A 13,148-nucleotide genomic window follows, 5' to 3' on the forward strand; every position below is an offset into this window, starting at 1 on the left:
ATGCTTAATATGTGTTAAAAGTGAGTCTTATAACTTGGATAGGGCTCTTTAATATGAGTCACAGTACAACCCTGGAATCTTTTCTAAAAGCTCTTGCTTTACTCATCCTTTCTCTTTCTCTTTCATTACACAATTCAGACAGCAACAACAGAACTGCTGCTGATTTTAGCAGAGAGATTTCTAGGTAGAATACTGGATGATAATCTCCTCAGAAACTCAGGAACCCCATTTAAGGGAAAGCCTTTGACTTGAATGCCAGAAAGTTGGAAACCAGAAAACAAAGATAAATAATCCGATTTCCTCCTTCAAATTAAAGCTTTGTGTGCATGCATGTGCACCAGAAAACACTGACTTAATGAGAAGCATTCAATTAAGATTAGAAAAAGTAAAATGCAGCATTAGGAGTAAAGCAAGCACAGTAATCAAGTGGTTATTTCCAAAAAGTCCAACCTCATGACAATGCTCAATATTGCAGATGTGTGTATATAAGCAAATCTAGAAAGAAAGATAATTGTGCCATTTGCCAGTAATGCAAATTTTCTATCCCTTACTATGTCACTTTGTCTCTGGCTTTGAGTCCAGAATTTTTCCAAAGAGACAGTTGAGAAAGATATTTGTCTTGACTATTTCTAAAGATTGACTTCCTAATTAATTTCTATGTGCAAATTTAGAATCACATAAAGAAAAATTAGGCCCACTACAGCTAACATTTCATTATTTTCATTAATTAAAAAACCATAGTTTAGGTAATAAGGTGGTGTTAAAATTTTTGCTTTTGTGTACAAAGTAATTGTGCCTTTCTCATTACCTAAGTGCCTATCACCCTCTCCCACTGTTCTGTGTCACTTCTAGTCTATCTCTTTCTCTGTCCCAGTTTGGTAAACTCAGTTAGGTGTTTTCTTACCATTTGATATTGTCTATTTTGTTGATTTTTAAAAATATACCATTTATAAATATTTATGAATATAATCCTACATATATTAAAACATCAGTGTTATTCATTGTGTCTTAAAAAAGAATCACAACTCTTCTTTAGAGGATGGTTCATGGATATAATCTTAAGTTACATGCTGAATGAATTACCTTTATTTCATACAGGATTAACAACTTTCCCAATAGTTACATAGTGAAATTTTAACTGAAAGAAAGCTTCAATGTATCTACATGAGAAATAATATCAAAAATGAGACTATGAGGAGCTGGAGTGATAGCACAGCAGATAGGGTGTTTGCTTGCATGTAGCCGACCCAGGTTCTTTTCCCAGCATCCCATATGGTCCCCTAAGCACCGCCAGAAGTGATTCCTGAGTGCACAAAGCCAGGAATAACCCATGTGCATTTCTGGGTGTGACCCCCAAAAGAATTTTTTAAAAAAGCAAAAAAAAATGAGATTGTGAGATATAGGGAGGAGGGGATATCTCAGAGTGTTGGAGCACAGGCTTTGCATACACATGGCCAAGTTCAGTCTCTTTTCTCTATTAGGAGTAAGCTCTCCTTTCTATATGCAAGCCATATTTCTTTCTTCCTCTTCTCTCATTTTTCTTTTTTTTTGCGGGGGTGGTGGTGAGTTGGACTACACCTGGCAGTGCTATTGGTTTACTCCCGGCTCTGTACTCCAGAATTACTCCTGGCGGTGCTTGGGGATCATATGGGATGTCCGGAACTGAACCCAAGTCAGCTGCATGCAAGGGAAGTGCCTTACCCCTGTACTATCACTTGGGCTCCATACTTCCCAAACAGTCCATTCTTTGATATTTACTGCAAAGAAAGCAAAACACATAGTCACAAAATGCATGCAGATATGTTTATTAACAATTTTAACAAAACCAAACTAGAAACAACCCAAGTATCTATCAAGAAATGATGGAATGACTCATAAGATATCTATTCTGTTGAAATGAAACTCTGCCAAATAAAAGGAACCAATTACTTACAGAAGCACTATGGACGATGAGTCTCAACATCGCTACATTATATGAAAGAAGCCATACAAGGGAGTACAATATATATGTTCCTAGTCATGTAAAGTTCTAGAAAAATACCAATTTTTGAGCGATAAAAAAAGCAAGAAGATCGACATGGTTGCTTGGGAAGAAAATGAAGGAAGGACATGGGGAAACATTTGATAGAATGTTTTGTTTCTAAACAGGATGGTTTTACAGGTGTATAAATATGTCAAATCTAAATTATACACTTAAAATATGTGCAGCTTATTATTCTTCCATTAAATATAAAGGTGAAAAAATATGAATGGAAAACGGTCACAGTGCCTAGCAGACAGCAGGTGCCTCCAAAAATAAATGAACTCTCACAGGAACAGCCTGCCTACCCATATTGAAGTTCTTGTTCTATGTGTTCCATGCATGTATATATAGCTGTGTTCTATATTTGTAACAATTCAAAAGGATTTGGGTGATACACATTCTGCATTAGTCTTTATGAAACATTTTGTCCTAATTCTGTGTTCACCATATTATCTTTGATGGTTTCTTCCTCTGTCCTATATTTCTTTTCTTAATACAAATGATGGAATCTGGAACAACTTTTTCCTTCTGAGAAATACCTTCCCTAACACTGTCCCATCAGCACCTGCATCTAGGGAGGGGGAAAAGCACTTGATTTTCCTTTGGCTGGAGCCAGAAGGGCCTCCAAGCCAGAAAGAGTGGTTCAGGCAGACATCTGGTACCATCAAGAAAAAGCTGCCTAGAATGGAACTAATTCAGAGGAGAGATGGAGCAATAACATGTAAATCCTTGCATCCAGATGTGTCTGAAGTTAATTTCATCTTGTTTTTCCAGTTTTGTGGCCAATCAATTTCACTTTTCAATAAATAAATTTCATCTGTTACTTGTCACCTCCCCATCACCCCTAAAAAATACATAGTGAGATCCCTGGGAAAGAATTATTTTGTAGTTTCTCTATCAATGGAAGATGGATGGGAATATACCAGTGCGAAGAATATTTCAAGTCACTAGTTTTGACTTCCACAATTATGAACGCTGGGACAACTGGATGATTTAATAAACCAGAGAATGTTCACAGGCTTATGTATATAGAATAAGTCTTCACTTAACAAAGGATAGATACTCTAAGACCTGTATTATTTAAGTGATTGCATCATTGTATAAATATATATTGCACATATTTCATCATTATATAATTATCAGAGATTATAATTAGATAAAATTAGATGGAACAGATTAATACACACCTCAGTTAAATTGCATATTTAATTGGATCCATCATATATATGTGGCACATCAATGAGTGAAATGTCATAAGTGACACAAGACTGCAATCTGGAATTAGTATCAGTTAAAATGAACACAAGGGGGTCAGTTTAATGTGTTTAATGCCCTCTATTTATGTGTCATAAACTGAATTTCTATAACTAAAATCATGTCACATCCACTCATGGAAAGCCAACTGTTAAATTTTTAGGAGTTTTGAGAAGTAGATGTTATACAAAGTCATTATTTAAAATTGAATTAGAGAAGATTGGAACTTAATAAAGTGTATTAAAAACAAAGGTAATGAACACTCAAAATATCACACTTCCTGATCTGTTTTTATTACACATTTAGCTACCATCTATACTCTTGAGATTATTGATTCTATTACATGGAAAAGGAAGAAACACAAAGTAACAGAGGGATACTTCGTGTCTCTTTTTGAATCTACATACTCTTCATATAGTGGCTTGTTGGTAGCTTGACATCAGTCATGGTGGGGGGATTTATGTGACAAAAATCAGGGCTCTCCTTCCAGTCCATGCCCACAAAGCCAGTTTTAAACATTTACTAGCACACCACTGACTTTTACCTTTTTCACGTTTATAAACTGCTCCAATGAGTTTCTGGCTCTTTGACAATAGGGCTATTTCACATTTCTCTTTGTCCTCCGTGCTGTTCAACATAGCATTACAAACACAGTAGGTGCTGAGAATTCAGCCACTTTGCTAGAAGCCTGGAAAGAGGCAATCATATCACAAAGAAGACTTCGCTATGGCTACAGAGATGTGACCTGATCCATTTAAAAATACTCCTGCACACAAAAACCTGGCAGATCTATCATGGCTTGAGTTGTAAACAATGGGGAAAATGCGAAACATGAAAGCAAAGTAAAAATATTATGGTGTGACACTCAAAGTGAATGCATACTGACACATCTCTACCCCGTAACAAAGACATGAGATCATTCCAATTCAAGTCATAATTCATTTTTTCCCTCACCCCTGGAAAAAAATCAGCCATGTGTCACATTGAAAAAGGGAAAACTGTAGGTACACAGAGGGCAATAAAAATGTCTTCAATAGTTGAAAGGCAATCACAAAAGAAAAGAACTGGATATGTTTCTATATTGTGGGAAACAGTATTACAAGAATCAATGTTTAGATGTTACTGAGAGAAGGTGTGATATAATGAGGAGGAATTGTGCTACAGAGATGACTCAAGATGGATGAGAAGTAGTAAATTGCTGCTCCAATGTTACTCAAACATGTAGGTTCCCTAACAGGCTAGGTAGTTAGTGACTCAAAGTTTTTACATAAATTAGTAAATGAATGAACTGGCAAAAGTTCTCAACTGTCATTACTATTGCACCCTTGGGTGTTTTTGGAAATGCATTAAGCCAGGACAAGGATGTAAACAATTTACAGTGTCTCCTCCAAACAACAGATAACTCTGCCACCCAAAATGAAAATTGTACTCCCTTGAGTAATAGTGAGCTGGACAAACGCAGGAGGGGGATATTTCCATCAATGTTCAATAATTAATCATGCATGAAGTGTACGCTGAACAAGTATGTTTCAAGCATGCTGTTAAACTCAAGTTAGCTGCATAAAATGTGAACCTTCTTATGAGAGATTCAAAACCAATCCAGAGAGCTCAGAAAGTAAGTAACATTTTTAAGGGACATGCTCATCTATTTACAGTCTAACCTATTGTGAACAAATGCTAAAAAGAGTAGAGGAGTCCCAGTCTTCAAACTTAATTGGCCTATTGTTCCTGTTTGGGTGGGGGGGGGGGGGGAGAAACAAAGACATCATAATCATCCTGGAATTCTACCTTCTTTAAGCCAAGTCCTCCAAATCTCACCAAAGGCTACTACTTCTGTTATTCTGTTATCCCTGGGGTTCTGCCCACTTTGAAAAATATTCTTCTAATCTATTAAGGGATGTTGGCCATTGAAAGGTATCAGGACTAGAGATGAGAACTTTAAGTTTAGTTTTGTAGACGATGCACAGCTGAAGTTAGATTAAGGAATTCCAAATGATGAACAAAAAAAAAAGTTATGTGTGTTCTAAGAGGTAAAACAAGGTATGAAAGAAAGAATGTGGAATGAAAATTCTGGAAAAACAACCAATAATTTTGTTCCTCTGCATTAGAAAGCAAATGTAGGCACCTTAAGACTTCTACAGAGAAGGTACTTTAAAAAAACCTGTGAAAAAGCTGGAGAAGTGGTTGAATATGGATCATGTCCAGTCAAAACTGTGAGAATCTGTTGAAATTTTCAAGGTGGAAGAGGAGAGAATTACGGCCAGGTTACTAGAGAATCAGCAGAGACCAAGAACTTCATCGTATGCATGCCACTCCTTTCCTCTCCCTCATCTATCCACTGCTTTATCCTGCAGCTAGATGTGAGCTACCTCAGGGCATTAACACATGCTCTTCCTATGCCTGGAACATTCCATTCCAAATACTCAATGTTGCTCCTTCTCAACCTAGAGATCTCATCAACTTCTATCAATGTCTTAAAGAAGCCTTCCCAGTTCATCCAAATCCAAACTGCATGATCTGGAGTTCTATTATCCCTTTACTTGATTATTGTGTCTTCATCACATATGCTCCATCATATGCTCCATTAGCACCTGCTCTCTCCCACCATGCTCTTTGTACACGGCAGTGCTAGGACCGCTAGACTATCCCTTCCTGGGTATTCCATCTTATAAACAGATGAGAAGAAAATTGTCCAGAGGTAGGCACCTGAGATGGGTAGGCTACTTGAACCATATCTCTGATGGAAAAACCAGGGGTTATCTTTCCAATATCTTGGGATAAACCTAGAACCTGAGAATTCATTTTTAGTAGAGAAAAGCTGTAGAAACTGGGATAGTTAACTCAGTGAAAAATAGTGCCCAGTGGTAAGTAGTGTTTACAAACTTCTGGAGGACTGAAGTAGAGGCTTTGTGTCCAAGTTGGGTTACCGGGCACTGCACAGTCCCCTGAACACCACCTGATATAGCAAGGAACAGAAACCAGATTTCTGTTTGACCTCCAGAGGCCTCATGCAGAAAGCCTGGATTCTGAACTGATCCCAATCGAGAATACAGAAGACAGAGAGTTTATAACTCTGCATAAAGGAGATGATAGGAAAAGCAATGGCGACAGTGCAGAAGGTTCTTGAGAAGGCCCAATGCTCCCTATAGCACAGCTGTCCTGACAGAAGCTGGCTGCCTGAACTGCCAAAGATGAAACATTTTAAGTCTCAGGCCAGAGAGCGATTCCTCCACCCCTCCGGAGAGCCCGGTAAGCTACCGAGAGTATCTCGCCCACACAGCAAAGCTGGAAAGCTCCCCGTGATGTATTAGATATGCCAAACACAGTAACAAGTCTCACAATGTTACTGGGCCCGCTTAAGCAAATCGATGAACAATGGGAGGACAGTGACAGTGACAGTGACAGGCCAGAGAGCAGATCAAGTGACTAATATGTGTCACTAACCTGGTCTAGGAGCACTGGACCAGGTGCACAGAAAATAAGAACTCACCTCATCCTTACAACCACCCCCTGAGAAGGCAGGGGTTGGGGGCATCATTTCACCATCACACTGAAGCGTTGGAGACAAATAACTTGATGAAGATCACCTGCCAATGAGGGGCAGCACCAGCTTTTACAAAGACAATATTCTTAATCCCTCGTCTACATTTCTCAGTAGTTGTTTTTTATACCTCAACTAGAAATGAGCTGATATCCTATTTTTATCAACCCTCGGGAAAAGCATCTCAGAATTTCCAAGTGTGACCGCCCGACACCATGGAGGTTGAGACTGTAGGTGGAGTATAGCACACGGAGAGCACTGGCACAGAAAACCCAAAAATCTTGTGCAGAACAAAGTACTTGTTCCTGATGAAACCCGGATTTCTTTATTTTTATTGCTTATCTCCTCCCAAACTCCAGATGTACAAACAAAGTAACTGTGTGTTGCTGATTGTTTCATCTTTAGGTGTTAAACATTTGTTGAAATAGAAAAGACATGGGGGGGGATATTTTCGTGGGTCTGCTCCTCTGGTATTTGCACATTAAATTTTTCACAGTCCCATCCACTGGAATTTACCAAGAAAAAAGAATCCTCTAGGTCTCCAGAACTCAAAACTAAATTTGTAGCCCCTGTGGTTTTCAAAAGAATAGATCGCAAACCGTTTGCTTTCTACTTTAAAAGAGAAATAAAGCAAGAGTCCTTCAAGTGCAATAGCTGAAGCATGAATAAAAGTTTAGAAGATATCTCTGGGTTGCTGTCAAAACCCCATTCTGATTACATGCAATAAAAAGGAGTCAATACCTACATGCTAATAAAATGCTGTTTCCCCCCCAGCCACGATCATCTAATAAAGGTATTTTGAACCCATTTATGAAATAAATTGTATTACTTAGTACCCAAGGGTGCTAATTTGGCTGTGGGAGGTAATCATATTCTAATTTAATGACAGAGGGGGGAAAATCATGCGTGACTAAAATAACTGTAACATAGGCCATCCAGCTTCAAGAAGACTACATCTTGTGAGGGGCTACAGACATGCCAGTGCTTGTTAAAGTATTAAAATTAACATGTTTAAGTTTTTTTTCTTTTACTATATATTCAGCGTGCCTTCTTCCAGATCCCAGAAGCCCACACTATCTTTCTCATGAATATTTAATTTTTTCCCCTGGGAAGTCAACTCCACAGCCACCCCTCTAGAAAAAGAACTGTAAACAAGGCTGAAGGGAGAAGTGAGACTGGGAGATGAGGCGAGAGCAAATGCAAAAGGACAGATGGCTAAGAAAAGCAGAGCATGGCAGTCGCCCTCCAAGGAAGAAGGAGAAAACAATTAGAAACCAGAAGTGAGCAGATTCATTGCGGGAGGAATTTAAAGCTCTAATACTTTACCCAAATGGAGAAAAGGGTTCTATTTTGAGGCAAAGGGGAGGCTCATGAATACTTTATAATGTTTGCATTAGAGAGCCTATGTCAGCATGAATAGATTGCACCCTTTGGGTGAGTAAGCCACTCCCTGGTCCGTGGTTAGAAATGTTAAATGTCTTCCTTGAAGCAAACTTCCTGGGGGCTGTTGAGTCACCAAAAAGGTGATTTAAAAGCAGACAGGAAACCTTTTGCAGAGGAATAATGAACTACTTCGTAAGCATCCTATTAAGGCCCAGGAGTATACTTGGGCTCCAAACAGAGTTGAGCAGAAAACCATTAGTGTTGCCACATTTTGAAGCTGCATGAAGACAACTGGGGAAGGGCTTAAAGCATAAACCCTCTCCTCACTGGAATCATCATTATTCTCTACCTTATGTTGGGATGGGATTCCTGGGACTTGATTTTTGTCAGAGAACAGGGGTCAGCATGATTTATTAAAATTCAAACTGTTGAATCAAAATTTCCAGAGGAGACTGTTCTTTTCTAAAAGGCTCTTACAAAGGCCAGACTGCTCTCAAAAGCATGTTTTTGTTTGTAGTAAAAGGCTTGCCTGCGTATCGGATTCAGTATAGCTGTGTAGAAAATGCATAAATAGCAATCACTAATAGTGAGCTAGAGAGACAGTGCAGGAGGTAAGGCGCTTGCCTTGCATACAACCAATCTTAGCTGGATCGTGGGCACCACCTGGTCCCCTAAGGACTACTGGAAGTAGCCCCTGAGTATTCCTGGCTGTGGTCGAAATAACACTCCCTTTAAAAAAAGATTGCTAAGGGCTATCTAAATTCCATACCTAGTTAATTTCTTTTAAAAGTCATTTGATTTGATAAGTTCTAGTGTAGGTTGCTGCAGCAATGGATCTGAAAATATAAATGAGACGTGATTCAGGGAATTACCAGTAACATCACAAATTCAAGAAATGAGAATAAAGTTACAGTGTTCATTATCAGTAAATAATCCAAATGGGTAAATGGGCAATTGGTGCATAACCCTATTGAGGAAATCTGGGAAGCAGCACAGTATATAAACCTCACATTTACCTGCGTTCAGCTAGGCCCAGAAAGTAATATTGGCACTTAAATCCACCAGCTCCCACGAGGACTGCCAGAGGATGGGCAGAAGGAAAGCCAAATGCCCAGCACTTTCAACCTTCAGAACGTCATTACCTGGGAGACGTCAGACAGAATGGGGCAGGTCTGGGAGGGTTGGGGTGGAAGCAGACACACAGGGCAGGGCCAGCTGAGTCCTGCTGTTGAGAGAGAGAAGCACAGAAGCATGCTGACGCTGGGAAGTCAGGCCACATATGCTGAAATGGCAAAGGCCTGGGGAGTGTAGGAAAGGCAGCTACTGTAACAGCTGCTGCTAGAGGAAGCAAAGTCCAAAAGGAGACCGTGAAAGGCTAGAAAGATATTACAGCTGGTAGGACGCTTGCCATGCACACGGCTGACCCCTGTTCAATCTCTGCCCCCCCATATGGTTACTGGAGCACTGACAGGAGTGACCCCTGGGCACAGAGCCAGAAGAAAACCCTGAGAGCAGAGCTTAGAGTGCCCCAGCATGTAAAAAATAAATAAAAACAGGGAACTCGGGGAAATAGTACAGTGGGTAGAGTGTTTGTCTTAAGACCAACTGGGGTTTGATCTTCAGCACACCATATAGTCCCCAAATCAGCCATGAGTGATCCCTGAATGCAGAGCCAGGAGTAAGCCCTGAGCATCACTGGGTGTAGCCCAAGATGAAAGGAAATAAAACAAAACAAAACAAAAGAATGAAAACAAAGAGAAAGAAAAAAACAGTGGGGTAGGGAGAGATGGCTCAATGGGGGACCAGAATTTCAAACCTGGTGTCCTGAGGCACTGACCAGTATAGTCCTAGTGGTCTCTGGCACTGTAGGACCCCAAGAGCTTTTCATCACTGACCCACTGCTCTGCACATGTCCTGGTTGGTGGAGCATGGCCAGGACTGCCCCCTACCCAACTTCCAGAGATTATCTGTGAGACCCTCAAGATATAAATAAATACATAAGGCATTCCCAGGACCTGGAGTTAGATGAAAAGGATCTATGAAACTAGGACTGTTGAGTATCCCACATTTAGACATTGACATTTGTGGGTTTCTAACAGATAAAACAACATTCCCCAAATCCCCTCAACAGCAGCTACAGCTAGCACTGTAGCTGTGAATGCTGAGATGCTTAGGTAAGGGACAAAACTGGACAACAGTGTGTAAGGGCAGCGGAATCAACTGTACTCTAAGAGTATCAGGGAAGGGGGCAGAAACCTAGAATTTGGAATAGTGTGCAAGGTTGGGGAGGACAAAAAATTACTATGCAAATCAGACATTCTCTGTTCTCCACTCCAAGCAGAGGAGTGGGTTAGAAAAGTATGGAGAAGACAGCAGTGGCATGACTGTACAGAGAGTGAGTGCTCTCTCACTTTCTTCAAAATCTTTGGTACAAACTTTATTCGATTCCAGTGCTTTGGCATGACTTGATTCCTGAGGTGTTCCAAGTGTCACAGAGTTCCACATCTTTTTGCGACCGAGGCTGTTGACAAGGTGACAAATGACATCCAGATTACATTTCTGTTCAGAGCATCTACACACCAAATTTTTTTCAAACATGACTTGCAGGCTGAGATAGAGATTTCTTCCTCCTGAACCAAGATTTTCTCAACTGTTGCCAACATTTTTCATATAAAGTATTTCACATTAAATTTCCAACTTCTGGGGGGAAAATCAGAAGTTATTATGCACTGGGAAAATCACCTAAGCAACAAAACTGCCAAAGGGTTCACATTATTTAGATTACCAGCACCACATCACTCTTTATTGTTCCCCAAACATCACATTTGCACTGATTTTTCCTTTCCTGGCAAAAATATGTCTATCAAAAATGGGAAAATATAGACTATCCTGAGTATGCAAGATTCTAACCTAAAAAGGAATTTCAACTTCTTGTGAGAGTCAAGACAGATCTGACTCTTTCTTTAGTCTGAGTAACAGAGGGCGGTGGTTAAGAATCCTGGAGCATGGTGACCCTCTGCTCAGAAAACAGGATCCTGATGTTTTTCAATATTAACACTGATTTATTCAAGTAATCGATTTAAATCCTTTTTTCTCTAAGCTTCTCATTTCAGCTTACAAATTTAATTCTGTTTATAATCTAGTGAATTTTAGCAATTGCTTTTAAGGGGACTTAGAAGTCTATTTAGCTCCATTTATAAACAGTTAATTAATGTTCCTCAAACATTTTAAAATTCACTTATAAATGTAATGTATTTTATTTCCTTTAAGTATTTCAATTGTCTGATTTAAAACCTTCCTGAGTAATTAAATGTCTGAAATCAAATAAATTAAATTTATAAATGTAGTGAATCAAGGTCTTTTAAATATTCCAACTCTATAGATCAATTTAATAATATTTCAACCTAAAACCACAAGTCTAAATCAATTACTAAATTATGCATTTTCAATTGGAATTATGAAGCTGATCTGTTATGCTACCGAAAAAAATTTTCTTAAGCACTACAAAAACCTCAAGTACCAAGTAAACACAATTCCTTTTTAGCACACAGCATTTTGTGTTTGCTTTGATTCTCTTAAATATTTCTATATTTAACTTAAAATCTTGTCTGGTTAGGAGAAATTATTATAACTCTTCCCACTAATAAACATGACTGTTTATTCTGACCACTGGGTTCTTATTAGCAAAATGGATGGGACATCATAGGCTCTATTTATAGGGAAGTAATTCAAACTACATCAGGCAGTCCAGGTTCTTTAGTCCAATCACTGTGAAATTTACAACTGGGTCCAGAGAGATAGTCAAGAGGGTAAGGTGGTGGGCTTGTATGCACAGACCTGGGTCCTCCAGCCCTTCCAGGAAGCCAGAATAAGCCTGAGCACAGCTGGGTGTAGCCCCCAAACCAAATAAAATAAAATAAACAATGGAGCGATAGCACAGCGGTAGGGCGGTTGCCTTGCACACAGCCAACATGGCCGACCCGAGTTCGAGTCCTCCGCCCCTCTCGGAGAGCCCGGCAAGCTACCGAGAGTATCTCGCCCGCACGGCAGAGCCTGGCAAGCTCCCCGTGATGTATTCGACATGCCAAACACAGTAACAACAAAGTCTCCAATGGAGATGTTACTGGGCCCGCTCGAGCAAATCGATGATCAACGGGAGGGCCTTTACTTTACTTTACTTTATTTTAGGTTATAGTCTGTATCTACCATTATGGTGATTATACCACTTTGATTGAGTTATATATTCCCTTAACACTTATAATATTCTCTCTCTCTCTCTCTCTCTCTCTCTCTCTCTCTCTCTCTCTCTCTCTCTCTCTCTCTCTCTCTCTCTCTCTCTCCTTTGAAATCTAGTTTGTGTCCTAGTGGCAGATACTCATTTTTTATACTCCTCCTCCTCCAAGTTCTTACCTTCTTATTCCACCATGCTTATGAACATTAAATGACATACAACAGAATTCTGGGCATTTCAGATACATTTATTTGGTAGGAACCACTGATTTAGAGCACCTGGTAAGATGCAGATTCTCTACATAAACAGGCAAAGAGTTTGCAGAGTCAAAGCAGTACAGAGCTCAGTGGATATTGGAAAGTTAATTTTGTTGTTAGAAATGCAAATATTTCTCTGTCCTAATTTTCATTAAACATGTTGGCGGTAGAATGTGCAGTAAAAACTGACCCAAATCCCAGAGTCGGGTGAGAGTACAGCAGTTAGTGCACAGGCATAATATGTGCCTGACCCAGGTGGATTCCCCATTCTGAACAGTCCCCTGGGCATTGCTGAGAAGAGCCCTAGAGGCCCCTGCATCACCTGGATGGCCTGGGTATCCAACCCTCACCTTAGGGTGGAGCAACATCGCATTTGTCAGCCATTGCACGGAACTGTGGTCTTGTTGGGCAAAATTTGCTGGTAGTAGCCCCAGGAATCCGAGCACTGCTTAGGAAGTC

The sequence above is a fragment of the Sorex fumeus genome, unplaced genomic scaffold, assembly GCF_029834395.1.
Source record: "Sorex fumeus unplaced genomic scaffold, SorFum_2.1 ptg000034l, whole genome shotgun sequence".
Lineage (NCBI taxonomy): Eukaryota > Metazoa > Chordata > Mammalia > Eulipotyphla > Soricidae > Sorex > Sorex fumeus.